This window comes from Ascaphus truei, unplaced genomic scaffold (assembly GCF_040206685.1).
Source record: "Ascaphus truei isolate aAscTru1 unplaced genomic scaffold, aAscTru1.hap1 HAP1_SCAFFOLD_3006, whole genome shotgun sequence".
In the NCBI taxonomy this organism is placed as follows: Eukaryota; Metazoa; Chordata; class Amphibia; order Anura; family Ascaphidae; genus Ascaphus; species Ascaphus truei.
In genome coordinates, this window is record NW_027455970.1 from 1 (window position 1) to 27492 (window position 27492).

The 27492-nt window shown below is 60.4% G+C and overlaps 1 pseudogene; it reads left to right on the plus strand.

Moving 5' to 3' along the window:
- Positions 1-168: 168 nt before the first annotated feature.
- On the plus strand, positions 169-27484 carry LOC142483143 (glycogen synthase kinase-3 beta-like; annotated as a pseudogene).
- The last annotated feature ends 8 nt before the right edge of the window (positions 27485-27492 follow it).

The following is a 27492-nucleotide window of genomic DNA, read 5'->3' on the forward strand; positions in this document are numbered from 1 at the left end:
GCGGCGCTCCTTCCCGTCGCGGGGGGTCGCTGGGAGTTGTAGTCCCGCCGCGTTGCCGGGAGATGGGCGGGGGCAGCGCGCGGACTCTGTTTCCCAGCCTGCTTTGCGTGCGGCTCCTGCAGCCGCGGGGGGCCGCTGGGAGTTGTAGTCCCGCCGCGCTGCCGTTGGATGGGCGGGGGCAGCGTGCGGACTCGGTTTCCCAGGGATCCGCGCGGCGCGGCCTGCAGCCCGGAGGCTGAGTGTGCGGCGGCCGCTGGGAGGGAGCCTGAGCCCGGCACCATTCTGCGCCTGAACTCCCCGAGCATGAGCGGCTCCCACCGGCTGCGGCCCGAGGCCTGCGGGGAGCAGGGTCCGGCGGGGCCCGCGGGGGCGGCGGGGAGCTCCGGCGACCGCCGCCTTCATCAAGCAGGGGAGTGAGTATCCGCCGGGCGCTTCTAATATGGCGGCGGCGGGGGGGCGGGGTGTGACCCCTAACTCTGTGAGCGGGGGGGGGGGAGAAGAGAGAGAGAAGCCCGGGGGAGAGAGAAGCCCGGGGGGGGGGCTGGCTATCAGGGGGAGAGGAGCCTAGGGGGGGGGAGAAGAGAGGGAGAAGCCCTTGGGGGGGGGCTGGCTATCAGGGGGAGAGGAGCCTAGGGGGGGGGGAGAAGAGAGGGAGAAGCCCTTGGGGGGGGCTGGCTATCAGGGGGGAGAGGAGCCTAGGGGTGGGGGGCGGAGAGAAGCCTAGGGGGGGGGAGAGGAGCCTAGGGGGTGGGGGGGGGGCGGAGAGAAGCCTAGGGGGGGGGGGGAGAGGAGCCTAGGGGGTGGGGGTGGGGGGGGGGGGGGCGGAGAGAAGCCTAGGGGGGGGGCGGAGAGGAGCCTGGGGGGGGGAGAGAGAAGCCCTTGGGGGAGGGAGGGAGAAGCCGGGGGGGGGGGCGGAGAGAAGCTCGGTGGGGGGGGGGAGTGAGAGAGGGAGAAGCCTGGGGGGGGGGGGGAGAGAGGGAGAAGCCCGGGGGCGGGGGGGAGAGAGGGAGAAGCCGGGGGGGGGGGGGGGGAGAGGGAGAGAGAAGCCCGGGGGGGGGGGGGGGTGGGATTTTGTGGTGGTGTATTTTAGTGGGTTAAGATTCTCTGTGTTGGGGTACTCAGTAGGTGCCCTGTGAGAATATTGGGGGGGCAGGTAGTGGGGGTTTATTACGGGGCAGGTAGTGGGGTTATCGGGGGTGACGGGGCAGGTAGTGGGGTTATCGGAGGGGGGTTACGGGGCGGGGTAGTGGGGTTATCGGGGGGTTACGGGGCAGAGAGTGGGGTTACGGGAGGGGGGTTATGGGGCAGGGAGGGGGTTACGGGGCAGATAGTGGGGTTATCAGAGGGGGGTTACGGGGCAGGTAGCGGGGTTATCGGAGGGGGGTTACGGGGCAGGTAGTGGGGTTATCGGAGGGGGGTTACGGGGCAGGTAGTGGGGTTATCTGAGGGGTTACGGGGCAGGTAGTGGGGTTATCGGAGGGGGGTTACGAGGCAGGTAATGGGGTTATCTGAGGGGTTACGGGGCAGGTAGTGGGGTTATCGGAGGGGGTTACGAGGCAGGTAGTGGGGTTATCTGAGGGGTTACGGGGCAGGTAGTGGGGTTATCGGAGGGGGCTTACAGGGCAGGTAGTGCGGTTATCGGAGGGGGGCTACGGGGCAGGTAGTGGGGTTATCGGGGGGTTACGGGGCAGGTAGTGGGGGTTATCGGAGGGGGCTTACAGGGCAGGTAGTGCGGTTATCGGAGGGGGGCTACGGGGCAGGTAGTGGGGTTATCGGGGGGGTTACGGGGGCAGGTAGTGGGGTTATCGGAGGGGGGTTACGGGGCAGGTAGTGGGGTTATCTGAGGGGTTACGGGGCTGGTAGTGGGGTTATCGGGAGGGGCTTACAGGGCAGGTAGTGGGGTTATCTGAGGGGTTACGGGGCAGGTAGTGGGGTTATCGGAGGGGGCTTACAGGGCAGGTAGTGCGGTTATCGAGGGGGGCTACGGGGCAGGTAGTGGGGTTATCGGAGGGAGGTTACGGGGCAGGTAGTGGGGTTATCGGAGGGGGGTTATGGGGTAGGTAGTGGGGTTATCGGGGGCCTGGATGGGGTGTAGCCGTGCTGGGACATTGGGTAATAAGGCAGCCCTCCCATAACTTGGGTGGCACTGAAGCGGTTAATGACGTGGCACTGAAGCGGTTAATGACGTGGCTCCCGCTCACATGTAATTATTTGAAATACAACGCGGTGGATCATTCTCAGGCCGGCGAGAGGGAGGGGTTAATATCTGAAGCCTGTATTTTATGTAGGGCATCTTTAAAGATGGCGGCCCCTCCATCACAAAGCAGCCCAGGGAGGCGATGGGGCAGCGCTTCCAAGGACTGGTCTGGATTACCCCCCGTCCCCAGCACATGTTACAGGGCCTGCCCTGGTTACGGCACCCTATGTCACGCGGGAAATAATGGCGCTCTGTTCCTGCGTCACGCAGCCGCGGGAAATAATGGCGCTCATTGGGCGTGCGGAAATAATGGCGCTCATTGGTGCTGTGCGGAAATAATGGCGCTCATTGGCGTGCGGAAATAATGGCGCTCATTGGGCGTGCGGAAATAATGGCGCTCATTGGGCGTGCGGAAATAATGGCGCTCATTGGGCGTGCGGAAATAATGGTGCTCATTGGGCGTGCGGAAATAATGGCGCTCATTGGGCGTGCGGGAAATAATGGCGCTCTGTTCCTGCGTCTCGCAGCCGCGGGAAATAATGGCGCTCTCTGTGGGAAATAATGGCGCTCTCTGTCCCTGCGTCACGCAGGCGCGGGAAATAATGGCGCTCTGTCCCTGCGTCTCGCAAGCGCGGGAAATAATGACGCTCTCTGTCCCTGCGTCACGCAGCCGCGGGGAAATAATGGCGCTCTCTGTTCCTGCGTCTCGCAGGTGCGGGAAATAATGGCGCTCTCTGTTCCTGCGTCTCGCAGGCGCGGGAAATAATGGCGCTCTCTGTCCCTGCGTCTCGCAGGTGCGGGAAATAATGGCGCTCTCTGTCCCTGCGTCTCGCAGCCGCGGGAAATAATGGCGCTCTCTGTCCCTGCGTCTCGCAGCCGCGGGAAATAATGGCGCTCTCTGTCCCTGCGTCACGCAGGCGCGGGAAATAATGGCGCTCTGTCCCTGCGTCACGCAGGCGCGGGAAATAATGGCGCTCTCTGTCCCTGCGTCACGCAGGCGCGGGAAATAATGGCGCTCTGTTGCTGCATCTCGTAGGTGCGGGGAAATAATGGCGCTCTGTCCCTGCGTCTCGCAGCCGCGGGAAATAATGGCGCTCTCTGTCCCTGCGTCACGCAGGCGCGGGAAATAATGGCGCTCTCTGTCACGGAGGCGCGGTAAATAATGGCGCTTTCTGTCCCTGCGTCACACAGGCGCGGGAAATAATGGCGCTCTCTGTCCCTGCGTCACGCAGGCGCGGGAAATAATGGCGCTCTCTGTCCCTGCTTCACGCAGGCGCGGGAATTAATGGCGCTCTCTGTCCCTGCGTCACGCAGGCGCGGGAAATAATGGCGCTCTGTTCCTGCGTCACGCAGGCGCGGGAAATAATGGCGCTCTCTCTTCCTGCGTCTCGCAGGCGCAGGAAATAATGGCGCTCTCTGTCCCTGCGTCTCGCAGGCGCGGGAAATAATGGCGCTTTCTGTCCCTGCGTCTCGCAGCCGCGGGAAATAATGGCGCTCTGTCCCTGCGTCACGCAGCCGCGGGAAATAATGGCGCTCTGTCCCTGCGTCGCGCAGGCGCGGGAAATAATGGCGCTCTCTGTCCCTGCGTCTCGCAGGCGCGGGAAATAATGGCGCTCTCTGTCCCTGCGTCACGCAGCCGCGGGAAATAATGGCGCTCTCTGTCCCTGCGTCTCGCAGGCGCGGGAAATAATGGCGCTCTGTCCCTGCGTCACGCACGCGCGGGAAATAATGGCGCTCTCTGTTCCTGCGTCTCGCAGGCGCAGGAAATAATGGCGCTCTCTGTCCCTGCGTCACGCAGGCGCGGGAAATAATGGCGCTCTGTCCCTGCGTCTCGCAGGCGCGGGAAATAATGGCGCTCTCTGTCCCTGTGTCGCGCAGAAAATAATGACGCTCTCTGTCCCTGCGTCTCGCAGGAAATAATGGCGCTCTGTCCCTGCGTCTCGCAGGCGCGGGAAATAATGGCGCTCTCTGTCCCTGCGTCACGCAGGCGCGGGAAATAATGGCGCTCTCTGTTCCTGCGTCTCGCAGGCGCGGGAAATAATGGCGCTTTCTGTCCCTGCGTCACGCAGGCGCGGGAAATAATGGCGCTCTCTGTTCCTGCGTCTCGCAGGCGCGGGAAATAATGGCGCTCTCTGTTCCTGCGTCTCGCAGGCGCGGGAAATAATGGCGCTCTCTGTTCCTGCGTCTCGCAGGCGCGGGAAATAATGGCGCTCTCTGTTCCTGCGTCTCGCAGGCGCGGGAAATAATGGCGCTCTGTCCCTGCGTCTCGCAGGCGCGGGAAATAATGGCGCTCTCTGTCCCTGCGTCACGCAGGCGCGGGAAATAATGGCGCTCTCTGTTCCTGCGTCTCGCAGGCGCGGGAAATAATGGCGCTCTCTGTTTCCTGCGTCTCGCAGGCGCGGGAAATAATGGCGCTCTCTGTTCCTGCGTCTCGCAGGCGCGGGAAATAATGGCGCTCTCTGTTCCTGCGTCTCGCAGGCGCGGGAAATAATGGCGCTCTCTGTTCCTGCGTCTCGCAGGCGCGGGAAATAATGGCGCTCTCTGTTCCTGCGTCTCGCAGGCGCGAGAAATAATGGCGCTCTCTGTCCCTGCGTCTCGCAGGCGCGGGAAATAATGGCGCTCTCTGTTCCTGCGTCTCGCAGGCGCAAGAAATAATGACGCTCTCTGTCCCTGCGTCTCGCAGCCGTGGGAAATAATGGCGCTCTCTGTCCCTGCGTCCCGCAGCCACGGGAAATAATGGCGCTCTGTCCCTGCGTCTCGCAGGCGCGGGAAATAATGGCGCTCTGTCCCTGCGTCACGCAGGCGCGGGAAATAATGGCGCTTTCTGTCCCTGCGTCACGCAGGCGCGGGAAATAATGGCGCTCTGTCCCTGCGTCACGCAGGCGCGGGAAATAATGGCGCTCTCTGTTCCTGCGTCTCGCAGGCGCGGGAAATAATGGCGCTCTCTGTTCCTGCGTCTCGCAGGCGCGGGAAATAATGGCGCTCTCTGTCCCTGCGTCACGCAGCCACGGGAAATAATGGCGCTCTCTGTTCCTGCGTCTCGCAGGCGCGGGAAATAATGGCGCTCTCTGTTCCTGCGTCACGCAGGCGCGGGAAATAATGGCGCTCTGTCCCTGCGTCTCGCAGCCGCGGGAAATAATGGTGCTCTCTGTCCCTGCGTCTCGCAGGCGCGGGAAATAATGGCGCTCTCTGTCACGGAGGCGCGGTAAATAATGGCGCTCTCTGTCCCTGCGTTTCTCAGCCGCGGGAAATAATGGCGCTCTCTTTCCCTGCGTCACGCAGGCGCGGAAAATAATGGCGCTCTCTGTCCCTGCGTCTCGCAGCCGCGGGAAATAATGGCGCGCTCTGTCCCTGCGTCTCGCAGGCGCGGGAAATAATGGCGCTCTCTGTTCCTGCGTCTCGCAGGCGCGGGAAATAATGGCGCTCTCTGTTCCTGCGTCTCGCAGGCGCGGGAAATAATGGCGCTCTCTGTTCCTGCGTCTCGCAGGTGCGGGAAATAATGGCGCTCTCTGTTCCTGCGTCTCGCAGGCGCGGGAAATAATGGCGGTCTCTGTTCCTGCGTCATGCAGGAGCGGGAAATAATGGCGCTCTCTGTCCCTGCGTCTCGCAGGCGCGGGAAATAATGGCGCGCTCTGTCACGCAGGCGCGGGAAATAATGGCGCTCTCTGTCCCTGTGTCGCGCAGGCGCGGGAAATAATGGCGCTCTCTGTCCCTGCGTCGCGCAGGCGCGGGAAATAATGGCGCTCTCTGTCCCTGCGTCTCGCAGGCGCGGGAAATAATGGCGCTCTCTGTCCCTGCGTCTCGCAGGCGCGGGAAATAATGGCGCTCTCTGTCCCTGCGTCGCGCAGGCACGGGAAATAATGGCGCTCTCTGTTCCTGCGTCTCGCAGGCGCGGGAAATAATGGCGCTCTCTGTCCCTGCGTCTCGCAGCCGCGGGAAATAATGGCGCTCTCTGTCCCTGCGTCTCGCAGGCGCGGGAAATAATGGCGCTCTGTCCCTGCGTCTTGCAGCCACAGGAAATAATGGCGCTCTCTGTCCCTCCGTCGCGCAGGCGCGGGAAATAATGGCGCTCTCTGTTCCTGCGTCTCGCAGGCGCGGGAAATAATGGCGCTCTCTGTCCCTGCGTCTCGCGGGAAATAATGGCGCTCTCTGTCCCTGCGTCTCGCAGCCGCGGGAAATAATGGCGCGCTCTGTCCCTGCGTCGCGCAGGCGCGGGAAATAATGGCGCTCTCTGTCCCTGCGTCTCGCAGGCGCGGGAAATAATGGCGCTCTGTTCCTGCGTCTCGCAGGCGCGGGAAATAATGGCGCTCTCTGTCCCTGCGTCGCGCAGGCGCGGGAAATAATGGCGCTCTCTGTCCCTGCGTCTCGCAGGCGCGGGAAATAATGGCGCTCTCTGTTCCTGCGTCTCGCAGGCGCGGGAAATAATGGCGCTCTCTGTCCCTGCGTCTCGCAGGCGCGGGAAATAATGGCGCTCTCTGTTCCTGCGTCTCGCAGGCGCGGGAAATAATGGCGCTCTCTGTTCCTGCGTCATGCAGGAGCGGGAAATAATGGCGCTCTCTGTCCCTGCATCTCGCAGCCGCGGGAAATAATGGCGCTCTCTGTCACGGAGGCGCGGTAAATAATGGCGCTCTGTCCCTGCGTTTCGCAGCCGCGGGAAATAATGGCGCTCTGTCCCTGCGTCTCGCAGGCGCGGGAAATAATGGCGCTCTCTGTCCCTGCGTCTCGCAGCCGCGGGAAATAATGGCGCTCTCTGTCCCTGCGTCTCGCAGGCGCGGGAAATAATGGCGCGCTCTGTCACGCAGGCGCGGGAAATAATGGCGCTCTGTCCCTGTGTCGCGCAGGCGCGGGAAATAATGGCGCTCTCTGTCCCTGCGTCGCGCAGGCGCGGGAAATAATGGCGCTCTCTGTCCCTGCGTCTCGCAGGCGCGGGAAATAATGGCGCTCTCTGTCCCTGCGTCTCGCAGGCGCGGGAAATAATGGCGCTCTCTGTCCCTGCGTCGCGCAGGCACGGGAAATAATGGCGCTCTCTGTTCCTGCGTCTCGCAGGCGCGGGAAATAATGGCGCTCTCTGTCCCTGCGTCTCGCAGCCGCGGGAAATAATGGCGCTCTCTGTCCCTGCGTCTCGCAGGCGCGGGAAATAATGGCGCTCTGTCCCTGCGTCTTGCAGCCACGGGAAATAATGGCGCTCTCTGTCCCTCCGTCGCGCAGGCGCGGGAAATAATGGCGCTCTCTGTTCCTGCGTCTCGCAGGCGCGGGAAATAATGGCGCTCTCTGTTCCTGCGTCTCGCAGGCGCGGGAAATAATGGCGCTCTCTGTCCCTGCGTCGCGCGGGAAATAATGGCGCTCTCTGTCCCTGCGTCTCGCAGCCGCGGGAAATAATGGCGCGCTCTGTCCCTGCGTCTCGCAGGCGCGGGAAATAATGGCGCTCTCTGTTCCTGCGTCTCGCAGGCGCGGGAAATAATGGCGCTCTCTGTTCCTGCGTCTCGCAGGCGCGGGAAATAATGGCGCTCTCTGTCCCTGCGTCGCGCAGGCGCGGGAAATAATGGCGCTCTCTGTCCCTGCGTCTCGCAGGCGCGGGAAATAATGGCGCTCTCTGTTCCTGCGTCTCGCAGGCGCGGGAAATAATGGCGCTCTCTGTCCCTGCGTCGCGCAGGCGCGGGAAATAATGGCGCTCTCTGTCCCTGCGTCTCGCAGGCGCGGGAAATAATGGCGCTCTCTGTTCCTGCGTCTCGCAGGCGCGGGAAATAATGGCGCTCTCTGTCCCTGCGTCTCGCAGGCGCGGGAAATAATGGCGCTCTCTGTTCCTGCGTCTCGCAGGCGCGGGAAATAATGGCGCTCTCTGTCCCTGCGTCTCGCAGCCGCGGGAAATAATGGCGCTCTCTGTCCCGGCGTCTCGCAGGCGCGGGAAATAATGGCGCTCTGTCCCTGCGTCACGCAGCCGCGGGAAATAATGGCGCTCTCTGTCGCGCAGGCGCGGGAAATAATGGCGCTCTCTGTTCCTGCGTCTCGCAGGCGCGGGAAATAATGGCGCTCTCTGTCCCTGCGTCGCGCGGGAAATAATGGCGCTCTCTGTTCCTGCGTCTCGCGGGAAATAATGGCGCTCTCTGTCCCTGCGTCTTGAGGGAAATGGCGCTCATTGGGCGCGCGGGAGATAATGGCGCTCATTGGGTGCGCGGGAGATAATGGCGCTCATTGGGTGCGGGAAATAATGGCGCTCATTGGGCGCGCGGGGAATAATGGCGCTCATTGGGTGCGGGAAATAATGGCGCTCATTGGGTGCGCGGGAAATAATGGCGCTCATTGGGCGCGCGAGAAATAATGGCGCTCATTGGGCGCGCGGGAAATAATGGCGCTCATTGGGCGCGCGGGAAATAATGGCGCTCATTGGGCGCGCGAGAAATAATGGCGCTCATTGGGCGCGCGGGAAATAATGGCGCTCATTGGGCGCGCGGGAAATAATGGCGCTCATTGGGTGCGCGGGAAATTATGGCGCTCATTGGGCGCGCGGGAAATAATGGCGCTCATTGGCCGTGCGGGAAATGATGGCGCTCATTGGGCGCGCGGGAGATAATGGCGCTCATTGGGCGCGCGGGAAATAATGGCGCTCATTGGGCGCGCGGGAAATAATGGCGCTCATTGGGCGCGCGGGAAATAATGGCGCTCATTGGGCGCGCGGGAAATAATGGCGCTCATTGGGCGCGCGGGACGCGTTTATAGTGGTGAACACCACGAATTATCAAAGATTATTCTACGGTTCCAGCCGGTCTGAGGAATGTTCCCTTACCCAGCGCGCTCCGCTCCTCAAGGGACAGGGGATATCCCTGCTTCAGCACAGTCCCTGCTTCAGCACAGTCTTCAACTGCAGCACGTGCTGAAGCAGGGATATCCTGACGGAGGTGAGACCCTGCTAACGTGCGGGGGCTGAAACAAAGAGGCACGTCTCGCTCGGAGGGTTTACATGTGAGATGTGTAACGGGGGTTCTGTCGCAGGGAGTTGGTAGAGCAGGGTCCTTAAAATCCGCCCTGCGGGGGGGGGGGGGAGGACTGGAGGCGAGAGCGCGTGGTGAGGTGTGATCCTATAGCAGTCACAAGTTTGCCCCCTCCTCCTGACTTTGCTGCCCCCTCCCCTCTCCTGACCTTGCTGCCCCCTCCCCTCTCCTGACCTTGCTGCCCTCGCGCCCCCTGTCTCCTGACCTTGCTGCCCCTGCCCCCCTGTCTCCTGACCTTGCTGCCCCTGCCCCCCTGTCTCCTGACCTTGCTGCCCCTGCCCCCCTGTCTCCTGACCTTGCTGCCCCTGCCCCCCTGTCTCCTGACCTTGCTGCCCCTGCCCCCCTGTCTCCTGACCTTGCTGCCCCTGCCCCCCTGTCTCCTGACCTTGCTGCCCCTGCCCCCCTGTCTCCTGACCTTGCTGCCCCCACCCCCCCCTCTCCTGACCTTGCTGCCCCCGCCCCCCCTCTCCTGACCTTGCTGCCCCCGCCCCCCCTCTCCTGACCTTGCTGCCCCCCCTCTCCTGACCTTGCTGCCCCCGCCCCCCTTCTCCTGACCTTGCTGCCCCCGCCCCCCCCCTCTCCTGACCTTGCTGCCCCCGCCCCCCCTCTCCTGACCTTGCTGCCCCCCCTCTCCTGACCTTGCTGCCCCCCCTCTCCTGACCTTGCTGCCCCCCCTCTCCTGACCTTGCTGCCCCCGCCCCCCTTCTCCTGACCTTGCTGCCCCCGCCCCCCCTCTCCTGACCTTGTTGCTCCCCCCCGCCCCCCCCTCTCCTGACCTTGTTGCTCCCCCGTGTCCTGACCTTGTTGCCCCCCGCCCCACTGTCTCCTGACCTTGTTGCCCCCCGCCCCACTGTCTCCTGACCTTGTTGCCCCCCGCCCCACTGTCTCCTGACCTTGTTGCCCCCCGCCCCACTGTCTCCTGACCTTGTTGCCCCCCGCCCCACTGTCTCCTGACCTTGTTGCCCCCCGCCCCACTGTCTCCTGACCTTGTTGCCCCCCGCCCCACTGTCTCCTGACCTTGTTGCCCCCCGCCCCCCCCTCTCCTGACCTTGTTGCCCCCCGCCCCCCCTCTCCTGACCTTGTTGCCCCCCGCCCCCCTCTCCTGACCTTGTTGCCCCCCGCCCCCCTCTCCTGACCTTGTTGCCCCCCCTCTCCTGACCTTGTTGCCCCCCCTCTCCTGACCTTGTTGCCCCCCCTCTCCTGACCTTGTTGCCCCCCCTCTCCTGACCTTGTTGCCCCCCTCTCCTGACCTTGTTGCCCCCCTCTCCTGACCTTGTTGCCCCCTCTCCTGACCTTGTTGCCCCCTCTCCTGACCTTGTTGCCCCCTCTCCTGACCTTGTTGCCCCCTCTCCTGACCTTGTTGCCCCCCTCTCCTGACCTTGTTGCCCCCCTCTCCTGACCTTGTTGCCTCCCTGTCTCCTGACCTTGTTGCCCCCCTCTCCTGACCTTGTTGCCCCCCTGTCTCCTGACCTTGTTGCCCCCCTGTCTCCTGACCTTGTTGCCCCCCTGTCTCCTGACCTTGTTGCCCCCCTGTCTCCTGACCTTATTGCCCCCCTGTCTCCTGACCTTGTTGCCCCCCTGTCTCCTGACCTTGTTGCCCCCCTGTCTCCTGACCTTGTTGCCCCCCTGTCTCCTGACCTTGTTGCCCCCCTGTCTCCTGACCTTGTTGCCCCCCTGTCTCCTGACCTTGTTGCCCCCCTGTCTCCTGACCTTGTTGCCCCCCTGTCTCCTGACCTTGTTGCCCCCCTGTCTCCTGACCTTGTTGCCCCCCTGTCTCCTGACCTTGTTGCCCCCCTGTCTCCTGACCTTGTTGCCCCCCTGTCTCCTGACCTTGTTGCCCCCCTGTCTCCTGACCTTGTTGCCCCCCTGTCTCCTGACCTTGTTGCCCCCCTGTCTCCTGACCTTGTTGCCCCCCTGTCTCCTGACCTTGTTGCCCCCCTGTCTCCTGACCTTGTTGCCCCCCTGTCTCCTGACCTTGTTGCCCCCCTGTCTCCTGACCTTGTTGCCCCCCTGTCTCCTGACCTTGTTGCCCCCCTGTCTCCTGACCTTGTTGCCCCGTCTCCTGACCTTGTTGCCCCGTCTCCTGACCTTGTTGCCCCCGCCCCCCCGTCTCCTGACCTTGTTGCCCCCTCTCCTGACCTTGTTGCCCCCGCCTCCCCCCTCTCCTGACCTTGTTGCCCCCCTCTCCTGACCTTGTTGCCCCCCTCTCCTGACCTTGTTGCCCCCCTCTCCTGACCTTGTTGCCCCCTCTCCTGACCTTGTTGCCTCTCCTGACCTTGGTGCCCCCTCTCCTGACCTTGTTGCCCCCCTCTCCTGACCTTGTTGCCCCTCCCCCGTCATCTGACCTTTGTTGCCCCCCCTGTCCCCCTCTCCTGACCTTGTTGCCCCCTGACCTTTGCCCCCCGGTCTCCTGACCTTGTTGCCGCGCCCCCCGTTCCTGACCTTGTTGCCCCCGCCCCCGTCTCCTGACCTTGTTGCCCGCCTGCCCCCCGTCTCCTGACCTTGTTGCCCCCGCCCCCGTCTCCTGACCTTGTTGCCCCCGCCCCCGTCTCCTGACCTTGTTGCCCGCTGCCACCGTCATCCTGACCGTGTTCGCCCCCCGTCTCCTGACCTTGTTGCCCCCGCCCCCCCTCTCCTGACCTTGTTGCCCCCGCCCCCCCCCTCTCCTGACCTTGTTGCCCCTGCCCCCCCCCTCTCCTGACCTTGTTGCCCCCCTCTCCTGACCTTGTTGCCCCCCTCTCCTGACCTTGTTGCCCCCTCTCCTGACCTTGTTGCCCCCCTGTCTCCTGACCTTGTTGCCCCCCTGTCTCCTGACCTTGTTGCCCCCCTCTCCTGACCTTGTTGCCCCCCTCTCCTGACCTTGTTGCCCCCCTCTCCTGACCTTGTTGCCCCCCTGTCTCCTGACCTTGTTGCCCCCCTGTCTCCTGACCTTGTTGCCCCCCTGTCTCCTGACCTTGTTGCCCCCCTGTCTCCTGACCTTGTTGCCCCCCTCTCCTGACCTATTTGCCCCCTCTCCTGACCTTGTTGCCCCCCTCTCCTGACCTTGTTGCCCCCCTCTCCTGACCTTGTTGCCCCCCTCTCCTGACCTTGTTGCCCCCCTGTCTCCTGACCTTGTTGCCCCCCTGTCTCCTGACCTTGTTGCCCCCCTGTCTCCTGACCTTGTTGCCCCCCTGTCTCCTGACCTTGTTGCCCCCCTGTCTCCTGACCTTGTTGCCCCCCTGTCTCCTGACCTTGTTGCCCCCCTGTCTCCTGACCTTGTTGCCCCCCTGTCTCCTGACCTTGTTGCCCCCCTGTCTCCTGACCTTGTTGCCCCCCTGTCTCCTGACCTTGTTGCCCCCCTGTCTCCTGACCTTGTTGCCCCCCTGTCTCCTGACCTTGTTGCCCCCCTGTCTCCTGACCTTGTTGCCCCCCTGTCTCCTGACCTTGTTGCCCCCTGTCTCCTGACCTTGTTGCCCTCCTGTCTCCTGACCTTGTTGCCCTCCTGACCTTGTTGCCCCCCTGTCTCCTGACCTTGTTGCCCTCCTGACCTTGTTGCCCCCCCTGACCTTGTTGCCCCCCTGTCTCCTGACCTTGTTGCCCCCCTGTCTCCTGACCTTGTTGCCCCTCCTGACCTTGTTGCCCCCCGTCTCCTGACCTTGTTGCCCCCCTGTCTCCTGACCTTGTTGCCCCCCTGTCTCCTGACCTTGTTGCCCCCCTGTCTCCTGACCTTGTTGCCCCCCTGTCTCCTGACCTTGTTGCCCCCCTGTCTCCTGACCTTGTTGCCCCCCTGTCTCCTGACCTTGTTGCCCCCCTGTCTCCTGACCTTGTTGCCCCCCTGTCTCCTGACCTTGTTGTCCCCCTGTCTCCTGACCTTGTTGCCCCCCTGTCTCCTGACCTTGTTGCCCCCCTCTCCTGACCTTGTTGCCCGCCGCCCCCCCCGTCTCCTGACCTTGTTGCCCCCGCCCCCCCGTCTCCTGACCTTGTTGCCCCCGCCCCCCCCCTCTCCTGACCTTGTTGCCCCGCTCCCCCCTCTCCTGACCTTGTTGCCCCCTCTCCTGACCTTGTTGCCCCCCTCTCCTGACCTTGTTGCCCCCCTCTCCTGACCTTGTTGCCCCCCTCTCCTGACCTTGTTGCCCCCCTCTCCTGACCTTGTTGCCCCCTCTCCTGACCTTGTTGCCCCCTCTCCTGACATGTTGCCCCCCTCTCCTGACCATGTTGCCCCCTCTCCTGACCTTGTTGCCCCCTCTCCTGACCTTGTTGCCCCCCTCTCCTGACCTTGTTGCCCCCTCTCCTGACCTTGTTGCCCCCCTCTCCTGACCTTGTTGCCCCCCTCTCCTGACCTTGTTGCCCCCCTCTCCTGACCTTGTTGCCCCCCTCTCCTGACCTTGTTGCCCCCCTCTCCTGACCTTGTTGCCCCCCTCTCCTGACCTTGTTGCCCCCCTGTCTCCTGACCTTGTTGCCCCCCTGTCTCCTGACCTTGTTGCCCCCCTGTCCTGACCTTGTTGCCCCCTGTCTCCTGACCTTGTTGCCCCCCTGTCTCCTGACCTTGTTGCCCCCCTGTCTCCTGACCTATTTGCCCCCCTCTCCTGACCTTGTTGCCCCCCTCTCCTGACCTTGTTGCCCCCTCTCTCTGACCTTGTTGCCCCCCTGTCTCCTGACCTTGTTGCCCCCCTGTCTCCTGACCTTGTTGCCCCCCTGTCTCCTGACCTTGTTTGCCCCCCTGTCTCCTGACCTTGTTGCCCCCTGTCTCCTGACCTTGTTGCCCCCCTGTCTCCTGACCTTGTTGCCCCCCTGTCTCCTGACCTTGTTGCCCCCCTGTCTCCTGACCTTGTTGCCCCCCTGTCTCCTGACCTTGTTGCCCCCCTGTCTCCTGACCTTGTTGCCCCCCTGTCTCCTGACCTTGTTGCCCCCTGTCTCCTGACCTTGTTGCCCCCCTGTCTCCTGACCTTGTTGCCCCCCTGTCTCCTGACCTTGTTGCCCCCCTGTCTCCTGACCTTGTTGCCCCCCTGTCTCCTGACCTTGTTGCCCCCCTGTCTCCTGACCTTGTTGCCCCCCTGTCTCCTGACCTTGTTGCCCCCCTGTCTCCTGACCTTGTTGCCCCCCTGTCTCCTGACCTTGTTGCCCCCCTGACCTTGTTGCCCCCCTGTCTCCTGACCTTGTTGCCCCCCTGTCTCCTGACCTTGTGCCCCCCTGTCTCCTGACCTTGTTGCCCCCCTGTCTCCTGACCTTGTTGCCCCCTGTCTCCTGACCTTGTTGCCCCCCTGTCTCCTGACCTTGTTGCCCCCCTGTCTCCTGACCTTGTTGCCCCCTGTCTCCTGACCTTGTTGCCCCCCTGTCTCCTGACCTTGTTGCCCCCCTGTCTCCTGACCTTGTTGCCCCCCTGTCTCCTGACCTTGTTGCCCCCTGTCTCCTGACCTTGTTGCCCCCCTGTCTCCTGACCTTGTTGTCCCCCAGTCTCCTGACCTTGTTGCCCCCTGTCTCCTGACCTTGTTGCCCGCCGCCCCGTCTCCTGACCTTGTTGCCCCCGCCCCCCCGTCTCCTGACCTTGTTGCCCCCGCCCCCCCCTCTCCTGACCTTGTTGCCCCCGCCCCCCCCTCTCCTGACCTTGTTGCCCCCTCTCCTGACCTTGTTGCCCCCCTCTCCTGACCTTGTTGCCCCCCTCTCCTGACCTTGTTGCCCCCCTCTCCTGACCTTGTTGCCCCCCTCTCCTGACCTTGTTGCCCCCCTCTCCTGACCTTGTTGCCCCCTCTCCTGACCTTGTTGCCCCCTCTCCTGACCATGTTGCCCCCCTCTCCTGACCATGTTGCCCCCCTCTCCTGACCATGTTGCCCCCTCTCCTGACCTTGTTGCCCCCCTCTCCTGACCTTGTTGCCCCCCTCTCCTGACCTTGTTGCCCCCCTCTCCTGACCTTGTTGCCCCCCTCTCCTGACCTTGTTGCCCCCCTCTCCTGACCTTGTTGCCCCCCTCTCCTGACCTTGTTGCCCCCCTCTCCTGACCTTGTTGCCCCCCTCTCCTGACCTTGTTGCCCCCCTCTCCTGACCTTGTTGCCCCCCTCTCCTGACCTTGTTGCCCCCCTCTCCTGACCTTGTTGCCCCCCTCTCCTGACCTTGTTGCCCCCCTCTCCTGACCTTGTTGCCCCCCTCTCCTGACCTTGTTGCCCCCTCTCCTGACCTTGTTGCCCCCTCTCCTGACCTTGTTGCCCCCCTCTCCCCCGTCTCCTGATCTTGTTGCCCCCGCCCCCCCCGTCTCCTGATCTTGTTGCCCCGCCCCCCCCCGTCTCCTGACCTTGTTGCCCCGCCCCCCCGTCTCCTGACCTTGTTGCCCCCGCCCCCCGTCTCTGACCTTGTTGCCCCCCGCCCCCCGTCTCCTGACCTTGTTGCCCCCGCCCCCCGTCTCCTGACCTTGTTGCCCCCGCCCCCCGTCTCCTGACCTTGTTGCCCCCGCCCCCGTCTCCTGACCTTGTTGCCCCCGCCCCCCCGTCTCCTGACCTTGTTGCCCCCTCTCCTGACCTAGTTGCCCCCGCCCCCCTCTCCTGACCTTGTTGCCCCCGCCCCCCCCTCTCCTGACCTTGTTGCTCCCCTCTCCTGACCTTGTTGCCCCCTCTCCTGACCTTGTTGCTCCCCTCTCCTGACCTTGTTGCCCCCTCTCCTGACCTTGTTGCCCCCCTCTCCTGACCTTGTTGCCCCCGTCTCCTGACCTTGTTGCCCCCGCCCCCCGTCTCCTGACCTTGTTGCCCCCGCCCCCCGTCTCCTGACCTTGTTGCCCCCGCCCCCCGTCTCCTGACCTTGTTGCCCGCCGCCCCCCCCGTCTCCTGACCTTGTTGCCCCCGCCCCCCCCTCTCCTGACCTTGTTGCCCCCGCCCCCCCCCTCTCCTGACCTTGTTGCCCCCGCCCCCCCCCTCTCCTGACCTTGTTGCCCCTGCCCCCCCCCTCTCCTGACCTTGTTGCCCCCCTCTCCTGACCTTGTTGCCCCCCTCTCCTGACCTTGTTGCCCCCCCGTCTCCTGACATTGTTGCCCCCCTGTCTCCTGACCTTGTTGCCCCCCTGTCTCCTGACCTTGTTGCCCCCTGTCTCCTGACCTTGTTGCCCCCCTGTCTCCTGACCTTGTTGCCCCCCTGTCTCCTGACCTTGTTGCCCCCCTGTCTCCTGACCTTGTTGCCCCCTCTCCTGACCTTGTTGCCCCCCTCTCCTGACCTTGTTGCCCCCCTCTCCTGACCTTGTTGCCCCCTCTCAGGAGACAATGGGAAAGTGACCACGGTGGTGGCCACGCCGGGACAGGGGCCGGACCGGCCGCAGGAAGTGTCCTACACGGACATTAAGGTGATTGGGAACGGTTCCTTCGGCGTGGTGTACCAGGCGCGCCTCGTGGCCTGCGGGGAGATGGTCGCCATCAAGAAGGTCCTACAGGACAAGAGGTTCAAGGTGAGAGGACCTGGTCCCGATCCCTGGGGGGCCCGGGGGGGCCTTCATACGGCCGGGGCGTGGGGGCCCCCGGGGGCCTTCATACGGCCGGGGGCCTTCATACGGCCGGGGCGCGGCAGTGACTTGTGGGGGGAGGCGCACAGACGCCCGGGGGGCGCGGCAGTGACCTGTGGGGGGAGGCGCACAGAACCCCGGGGGGGGGGGGCGGCAGGGACCTGTGGGGGGAGGCGCACAGACGCCCGGGGGGGGCGCGGCAGTGACCTGTGGGGGGAGGCGCACAGACGCCCGGGGGCGCGGCAGTGACGTGTGGGGGGAGGCGCACAGACCCCCGGGGGGGGGCGGCAGGGACCTGTGGGGGGAGGCGCACAGACGCCCGGGGGGCGCGGCAGGGACCTGTGGGGGGAGGCGCACAGACGCCCGGGGGGCGCGGCAGTGATGTGTGGGGGGAGGCGCACAGACGCCCGGGGGGCGCGGCAGGGACCTGTGGGGGGAGGCGCACAGACGCCCGTGGGGGGCGCGGCAGTGACGTGTGGGAGGGGCGCGGCAGTGACGTGTGGGGGGCGCGGCAGTGACCTGTGGGGGGAGGCGCACAGACGCCCGGGGGCGCGGCAATGACGTGTGGGGGGGGCGCGGCAGTGACGTGTGGGGGGGGCGCACAGACGCCCGGGGGGGCGCGGCAGTGACGTGTGGGGGGGGCGCACAGACGCCCGGGGGGCGCGGCAGTGACGTGTGGGGGGGGCGCACAGACCCCCGGGGTTTAGCACGCCTTAGTCCGGTACTTGTGAGGGTAATGGTTCCCGGGTGACTGTAAGCTCTTGGGTCGAGCGTCGGGTCCTCGGCCCGTCTCTAGCGGCCTTTTCTTTGGTTTTCTCGCTCAGAACCGGGAGCTTCAGATCATGCGGCGGCTGGATCACTGCAACATCGTGCGGCTGCGCTACTTCTTCTACTCCAGCGGGGAGAAGGTCAGACTGCGCCCCGCTCACTGCGCGCCCCTCACTGCGCCCCCCTCGCCCCTCTGCGCGCCCCTCACCCCTCTGCGCGCCCCTCACCCCTCTGCGCGCCCCCTCACCCCTCTGCGCCCCCTCACCCCTCTGCGCGCCCCTCACCCCTCTGCGCGCCCCTCACCCCTCTGCGCCCCCCTCACTGCGCCCCCCTCACTGCGCCCCCCTCGCTCCTCTGCGCCCCCCTCGCTCCTCTGCCCCCCCTCGCTCCTCTGCGCGCCCCTCGCTCCTCTGCGCGCCCCTCGCTCCTCTGCGCGCCACTCGCTCCTCTGCGCCCCCCTCGCTCCTCTGCGCCCCCCTCGCTCCTCTGCGCCCCCCTCGCTCCTCTGCGCCCCCCTCGCTCCTCTGCGCCCCCCTCGCTCTTCTGCGCCCCCCTCGCTCTTCTGCGCCCCCCTCGCTCCTCTGCGCCCCCCTCGCTCCTCTGCGCCCCCCTCGCTCCTCTGCGCCCCCCTCGCTCCTCTGCGCCCCCCTCGCTCCTCTGCGCCCCCCTCGCTCCTCTGCGCCCCCCTCGCTCCTCTGCGCCCCCCTCGCTCCTCTGCGCCCCCCTCGCTCCTCTGCGCCCCCCTCGCTCCTCTGCGCCCCCCTCGCTCCTCTGCGCCCCCTCGCTCCTCTGCGCCCCCCTCGCTCCTCTGCGCCCCCCTCGCTCCTCTGCGCCCCCTCGCTCCTCTGCGCCCCTCGCTCCCCTCTGCGCCCCCCTCGCTCCTCTGCGCCCCCGCGTTCCTCTGCGCTCTCTTCTGCGCCCCCCCGCGCTCCTCTGCGCCCCCCGCGCTCCTCTGCGCCCCCCGCGCTCCTCTGCGCCCCCCGCGCTCCTCTGCGCCCCCCGCGCTCCTCTGCGCCCACCCGCGCTCCTCTGCGCCCCCCGCGCTCCTCTGCGCGCCCCTCGCTCGTCGGCGCGCCCCGCACGTCGTCTGCGCGCCCCTCACTCCTCATGTGAACATGGGGGCCACCAACAGGTCAGGGTCTCAGGATATCCCTGCTTCTGTCAATGACTGAGACACCTGTGCTGAAGCAGGGATATCCTGAAAACCTAGCCTGGTGGTGGCTCTTGAGGACGGCGTTGGGCGCCGGGCGTTCTGGGCCTTTTAACGCCGGGTGTTACAAAGCCCAGAATGCCCCCGCGTCTCGCACACTACAACTCGGGGGTGAGGTAGGGGTGACACTGTGTGTGTGTGTGTGTGTGACTGACACTGTGTGTGACTGACACTGTGTGTGACTGACACTGTGTGAGACTGACACTGTGTGAGACTGACACTGTGTGAGACTGACACTGTGTGAGACTGACACTGTGTGAGACTGACACTGTGTGAGACTGACACTGTGTGAGACTGACACTGTGTGAGACTGACACTGTGTGAGACTGACACTGTGTGAGACTGACACTGTGTGAGACTGACACTGTGTGAGACTGACACTGTGTGAGACTGACACTGTGTGACACTGTGTGACACTGTGTGACACTGTGTGACACTGTGTGACACTGTGTGACACTGTGTGACACTGTGTGAGACTGTGTGAGACTGTGTGAGACTGTGTGAGACTGTGTGAGACTGACACTGTGTGAGACTGTGTGAGACTGACACTGTGTGAGACTGACACTGTGTGAGACTGACACTGTGTGAGACTGACACTGTGTGAGACTGACACTGTGTGAGACTGACACTGTGTGAGACTGACACTGTGTGAGACTGACACTGTGTGAGACTGACACTGTGTGAGACTGTGTGAGACTGTGTGAGACTGTGTGAGACTGTGTGAGACTGTGTGAGACTGTGTGAGACTGTGTGAGACTGTGTGAGACTGTGTGAGACTGTGTGAGACTGACACTGTGTGAGACTGTGTGAGACTGACACTGTGTGAGACTGTGTGAGACTGACACTGTGTGAGACTGTGTGAGACTGACACTGTGTGAGACTGTGTGAGACTGACACTGTGTGAGACTGTCGTGAGACTGACACTGTGTGAGACTGTGTGAGACTGACACTGTGTGAGACTGTGTGAGACTGACACTGTGTGAGACTGTGTGAGACTGACACTGTGTGAGACTGTGTGAGACTGACACTGTGTGAGACTGTGTGAGACTGACACTGTGTGAGACTGTGTGAGACTGACACTGTGTGAGACTGTGTGAGACTGTGTGAGACTGAGACTGTGTGAGACTGTGTGAGACTGAACTGTGTGAGACTGTGTGAGACTGAGACTGTGTGAGACTGTGTGAGACTGACACTGTGTGAGACTGTGTGAGACTGACACTGTGTGAGACTGTGTGAGACTGTGTGAGACTGTGTGAGACTGTGTGAGACTGTGTGAGACTGTGTGAGACTGTGTGAGACTGTGTGAGACTGTGTGAGACTGTGTGAGACTGTGTGAGACTGTGTGAGACTGTGTGAGACTGTGTGAGACTGTGTGAGACTGTGTGAGACTGTGTGAGACTGTGTGAGACTGTGTGAGACTGTGTGAGACTGTGTGAGACTGGTGAGACTGTGTGAGACTGTGTGAGACTGACACTGTGTGAGACTGTGTGAGACTGACACTGTGTGAGACTGTGTGAGACTGACACTGTGTGAGACTGTGTGAGACTGACACTGTGTGAGACTGTGTGAGACTGACACTGTGTGAGACTGTGTGAGACTGACACTGTGTGAGACTGTGTGAGACTGACACTGTGAGACTGTGTGAGACTGACACTGTGTGAGACTGTGTGAGACTGACACTGTGTGAGACTGTGTGAGACTGACACTGTGTGAGACTTGTGAGACTGACACTGTGTGACACTGTGTGAGACTGTGTGAGACTGACACTGTGTGACACTGTGTGACACTGTGACACTGTGTGACACTGTGTGACACTGTGTGACACTGTGTGAGACTGACACTGTGTGTGACTGTGTGAGACTGACACTGTGTGAGACTGTGTGAGACTGACACTGTGTGAGACTGACACTGTGTGAGACTGTGTGAGACTGACACTGTGTGAGACTGTGTGAGACTGACACTGTGTGTGACTGACACTGTGTGTGACTGTGTGAGACTGACACTGTGTGAGACTGACACTGTGAGACTGACACTGTGAGACTGACACTGTGTGAGGACTGTGTGAGACTGACACTGTGTGGACTGACACTGTGTGTGACTGTGTGAGACTGACACTGTGTGAGACTGTGTGAGACTGACACTGTGTGAGACTGTGTGAGACTGACACTGTGTGAGACTGTGTGAGACTGACACTGTGTGAGACTGTGTGAGACTGACACTGTGTGAGACTGACACTGTGTGTGACTGTGTGAGACTGACACTGTGTGAGACTGACACTGTGTGAGACTGACACTGTGTGAGACTGACACTGTGAGACTGACACTGTGAGACTGACACTGTGAGACTGACACTGTGAGACTGACACTGTGTGTGACTGTGTGAGACTGACACTGTGTGAGACTGACACTGTGTGAGACTGACACTGTGTGAGACTGACACTGTGAGACTGACACTGTGAGACTGACACTGTGTGTGACTGTGTGAGACTGACACTGTGTGTGACTGTGTGAGACTGACACTGTGTGTGACTGTGTGAGACTGACACTGTGTGTGACTGTGTGTGACTGACACTGTGTGTGACTGTGTGAGACTGACACTGTGTGTGACTGACACTGTGTGTGACTGTGTGAGACTGACACTGTGTGTGACTGACACTGTGTGAGACTGACACTGTGTGTGACTGTGTGAGACTGACACTGTGTGAGACTGACACTGTGTGTGACTGTGTGAGACTGACACTGTGTGAGACTGACACTGTGTGAGACTGTGTGAGACTGACACTGTGTGAGACTGACACTGTGTGAGACTGACACTGTGTGAGACTGACACTGTGTGAGACTGACACTGTGTGAGACTGACACTGTGTGAGACTGACACTGTGTGAGACTGACACTGTGTGAGACTGACACTGTGTGAGACTGACACTGTGTGAGACTGACACTGTGTGAGACTGACACTGTGTGAGACTGTGTGAGACTGACACTGTGTGAGACTGTGTGAGACTGACACTGTGTGAGACTGACACTGTGTGAGACTGTGTGAGACTGACACTGTGTGAGACTGTGTGAGACTGACACTGTGTGAGACTGTGTGAGACTGACACTGTGTGAGACTGTGTGTGACTGTGTGAGACTGACACTGTGTGTGACTGTGTGTGACTGTGTGAGACTGACACTGTGTGTGACTGTGTGAGACTGACACTGTGTGAGACTGTGACTGTGTGAGACTGTGACTGTGTGAGACTGACACTGTGTGAGACTGACACTGTGTGAGACTGACACTGTGTGAGACTGACACTGTGTGAGACTGACACTGTGTGAGACTGACACTGTGTGAGACTGACACTGTGTGAGACTGACACTGTGTGAGACTGACACTGTGTGAGACTGACACTGTGTGAGACTGACACTGTGTGAGACTGACACTGTGTGAGACTGACACTGTGTGAGACTGACACTGTGTGAGACTGACACTGTGTGAGACTGACACTGTGTGAGACTGACACTGTGTGAGACTGACACTGTGTGAGACTGACACTGTGTGAGACTGACACTGTGTGAGACTGACACTGTGTGAGACTGACACTGTGTGAGACTGACACTGTGTGAGACTGACACTGTGTGAGACTGACACTGTGTGAGACTGACACTGTGTGAGACTGACACTGTGTGAGACTGACACTGTGTGAGACTGACACTGTGTGAGACTGACACTGTGTGAGACTGACACTGTGTGAGACTGACACTGTGTGAGACTGACACTGTGTGAGACTGACACTGTGTGAGACTGACACTGTGTGAGAACTGACACTGTGTGAGACTGACACTGTGTGAGACTGACACTGTGTGAGACTGACACTGTGTGAGACTGACACTGTGTGAGACTGACACTGTGTGAGAACTGACACTGTATGAGATGTGAGACTGACACTGTGTGAGACTGACACTGTGTGAGACTGACACTGTGTGAGACTGACACTGTGTGAGACTGACACTGTGTGAGACTGACACTGTGTGAGACTGACACTGTGTGAGACTGACACTGTGTGAGACGGGTGAGACTGACACTGTGTGAGACTGACACTGTGTGAGACTGACACTGTGTGAGACTGACACTGTGTGAGACTGACACTGTGTGAGACTGACACTGTGTGAGACTGACACTGTGTGAGACTGTGTGAGACTGACACTGTGTGAGACTGACACTGTGTGAGACTGACACTGTGTGAGACTGACACTGTGTGAGACTGACACTGTGTGAGACTGACACTGTGTGAGACTGACACTGTGTGAGACTGACACTGTGTGAGACTGACACTGTGTGAGACTGACACTGTGTGAGACTGACACTGTGTGAGACTGACACTGTGTGAGACTGACACTGTGTGAGACTGACACTGTGTGAGACTGACACTGTGTGAGACTGACACTGTGTGAGACTGACACTGTGTGAGACTGACACTGTGTGAGACTGACACTGTGTGAGACTGACACTGTGTGTGACTGTGTGAGACTGACACTGTGTGTGAGACTGACACTGTGTGAGACTGACACTGTGTGAGACTGACACTGTGTGAGACTGACACTGTGTGAGACTGACACTGTGTGAGACTGACACTGTGTGAGACTGACACTGTGTGAGACTGACACTGTGTGAGACTGACACTGTGTGAGACTGACACTGTGTGAGACTGACACTGTGTGAGACTGACACTGTGTGAGACTGACACTGTGTGAGACTGACACTGTGTGAGACTGACACTGTGTGAGACTGACACTGTGTGAGACTGACACTGTGTGAGACTGACACTGTGTGAGACTGACACTGTGTGAGACTGACACTGTGTGAGACTGACACTGTGTGAGACTGACACTGTGTGAGACTGACACTGTGTGAGACTGACACTGTGTGAGACTGACACTGTGTGAGGACTGACACTGTGTGAGACTGACACTGTGTGAGACTGACACTGTGTGAGACTGACACTGTGTGAGACTGACACTGTGTGTGACTGTGTGAGACTGACACTGTGTGAGACTGACACTGTGTCGTGAGACTGACACTGTGTGAGACTGACACTGTGTGAGACTGACACTGTGTGAGACTGACACTGTGTGAGACTGACACTGTGTGAGACTGACACTGTGTGAGACTGACACTGTGTGAGACTGACACTGTGTGAGACTGACACTGTGTGAGACTGACACTGTGTGAGACTGACACTGTGTGAGACTGACACTGTGTGAGACTGACACTGTGTGAGACTGACACTGTGTGAGACTGACACTGTGTGAGACTGACACTGTGTGAGACTGACACTGTGTGAGACTGACACTGTGTGAGACTGACACTGTGTGAGACTGACACTGTGTGAGACTGACACTGTGTGAGACTGACACTGTGTGAGACTGACACTGTGTGAGACTGACACTGTGTGAGACTGACACTGTGTGAGACTGACACTGTGAGACTGACACTGTGTGAGACTGACACTGTGTGAGACTGACACTGTGTGAGACTGACACTGTGTGACTGAGACTGACACTGTGTGAGACTGACACGTGTGTGAGACTGACACTGTGTGAGACTGACACTGTGTGAGACTGACACTGTGTGAGACTGACACTGTGTGAGACTGACACTGTGTGAGACTGACACTGTGTGAGACTGACACTGTGTGAGACTGACACTGTGTGAGACTGACACTGTGTGAGACTGACACTGTGTGAGACTGACACTGTGTGAGACTGACACTGTGTGAGACTGACACTGTGTGAGACTGACACTGTGTGAGACTGACACTGTGTGTGACTGTGTGAGACTGACACTGTGTGAGACTGACACTGTGTGTGACTGTGTGAGACTGACACTGTGTGAGACTGACACTGTGTGTGACTGACACTGTGTGAGACTGACACTGTGTGAGACTGACACTGTGTGTGACTGACACTGTGTGAGACTGACACTGTGTGAGACTGACACTGTGTGAGACTGACACTGTGTGAGACTGACACTGTGTGAGACTGACACTGTGTGAGACTGACACTGTGTGAGACTGACACTGTGTGAGACTGACACTGTGTGATGACACTGGAGACACTGTGTGAGACTGACACTGTGTGAGACTGACACGTGTGAGACTGACACTGTGTGAGACTGACACTGTGTGAGACTGACACTGTGTGAGACTGACACTGTGTGAGACTGACACTGGGAGACTGACACTGTGTGAGACTGACACTGTGTGAGACTGACACTGGGAGACTGTGTGAGACTGACACTGTGTGAGACTGACACTGTGTGTGACTGTGTGAGACTGACACTGTGTGAGACTGACACTGTGTGAGACTGACACTGTGTGAGACTGACACTGTGTGAGACTGACACTGTGTGAGACTGACACTGTGTGAGACTGACACTGTGTGAGACTGACACTGTGTGAGACTGACACTGTGTGAGACTGACACTGTGGAGACTGACACTGTGTGAGACTGACACTGTGTGAGACTGACACTGTGTGAGACTGACACTGTGTGAGACTGACACTGTGTGAGACTGACACTGTGTGTGACTGTGTGAGACTGACACTGTGTGAGACTGACACTGTGTGTGACTGTGTGAGATGACACTGTGTGAGACTGACACTGTGTGTGACTGTGTGAGACTGACACTGTGTGACTGACCTGTGTGAGACTGACACTGTGTGAGACTGACACTGTGTGTGACCTGTGTGAGACTGACACTGTGTGAGACCTGACACTGTGTGACTGACCTGTGTGAGACTGACACTGTGTGTGACTGACACTGTGTGTGACCTGTGTGAGACTGACACTGTGTGAGACTGACACTGTGTGTGACCTGTGTGAGACTGACACTGTGTGAGACTGACACTGTGTGGACTGGGAGACTGACACTGTGTGAGACTGTGCACTGTGTGAGACTGACACTGTGTGAGACTGACACTGTGTGAGACTGTCGTGAGACTGACACTGTGTGAGACTGACACTGTGAGACTGACACTGTGTGAGACTGACACTGTGTGAGACTGACACTGTGTGAGACTGACACTGTGTGACTGACACTGTGTGAGACTGACACTGTGTGAGACTGACACTGTGTGAGACTGACACTGTGTGAGACTGACACTGTGTGAGACTGACACTGTGTGAGACTGACACTGTGTGAGACTGACACTGTGTGAGACTGACACTGTGTGAGACTGACACTGTGTGAGACTGACACTGTGTGAGACTGACACTGTGTGAGACTGACACTGTGTGAGACTGACACTGTGTGAGACTGACACTGTGTGAGACTGACACTGTGTGAGACTGACACTGTGTGAGACTGACACTGTGTGAGACTGACACTGTGTGAGACTGACACTGTGTGAGACTGACACTGTGTGAGACTGACACTGTGTGAGACTGACACTGTGTGAGACTGACACTGTGTGAGACTGACACTGTGTGAGACTGACACTGTGTGAGACTGACACTGTGTGAGACTGACACTGTGTGAGACTGACACTGTGTGAGACTGACACTGTGTGGACTGACACTGTGTGAGACTGACACTGTGTGAGACTGACACTGTGTGAGACTGACACTGTGTGAGACTGGACACTGTGTGAGACTGACACTGTGTGAGACTGACACTGTGTGACTGACACTGTGTGAGACTGACACTGTGTGAGACTGACACTGTGTGAGACTGACACTGTGTGAGACTGACACTGTGTGAGACTGACACTGTGTGAGACTGACACTGTGTGAGACTGACACTGTGTGAGACTGACACTGTGTGAGACTGACACTGTGTGAGACTGACACTGTGTGAGACTGACACTGTGTGAGACTGACACTGTGTGAGACTGACACTGTGTGAGACTGACACTGTGTGAGACTGACACTGTGTGAGACTGACACTGTGTGAGACTGACACTGTGTGAGACTGACACTGTGTGAGACTGACACTGTGTGAGACTGACACTGTGTGAGACTGACACTGTGTGAGACGGACACTGTGTGAGACTGACACTGTGTGAGACTGACACTGTGTGAGACTGACACTGTGTGAGACTGACACTGTGTGAGACTGACACTGTGTGAGACTGACACTGTGTGAGACTGACACTGTGTGAGACTGACACTGTGTGAGACTGACACTGTGTGAGACTGACACTGTGTGAGCTGACACTGTGTGAGACTGACACTGTGTGAGACTGACACTGTGTGAGACTGACACTGTGTGAGACTGACACTGTGTGAGACTGACACTGTGTGAGACTGACACTGTGTGAGACTGACACTGTGTGAGACTGACACTGTGTGAGACTGACACTGTGTGAGACTGACACGTGTGAGACTGACACTGTGTGAGACTGACACTGTGTGAGACTGACACTGGTGTGCGACTGACACTGTGTGAGACTGACACTGTGTGAGACTGACACTGTGTGAGACTGACACTGTGTGAGACTGACACTGTGTGAGACTGACACTGTGTGTGACTGACACTGTGTGAGACTGACACTGTGTGAGACTGACCACTGGGTCTGTGTGAGCTGACACTGTGTGTGACTGACACTGGTGTGTGACTGACACTGTGTGAGACTGGACACTGGTGTGTGACTGACACTGTGTGTGACTGACACTGTGTGTGACTGACACTGTGTGTGTGACCTGACACTGTGTGTGTGACCGACACTGTGGTGTGACTGACACTGTGTGACGCGTGACGCTCTGCTCTGCCCCCCCAGAAAGACGAGGTGTACCTGAACTTGTGCTGGACTTTGTCCCGGAGACGGTGTATCGCGTCGCGCGGCACTTTGCGAAGGCGAACATCCACGCTGCCGTCCATCTATGTGAAGGT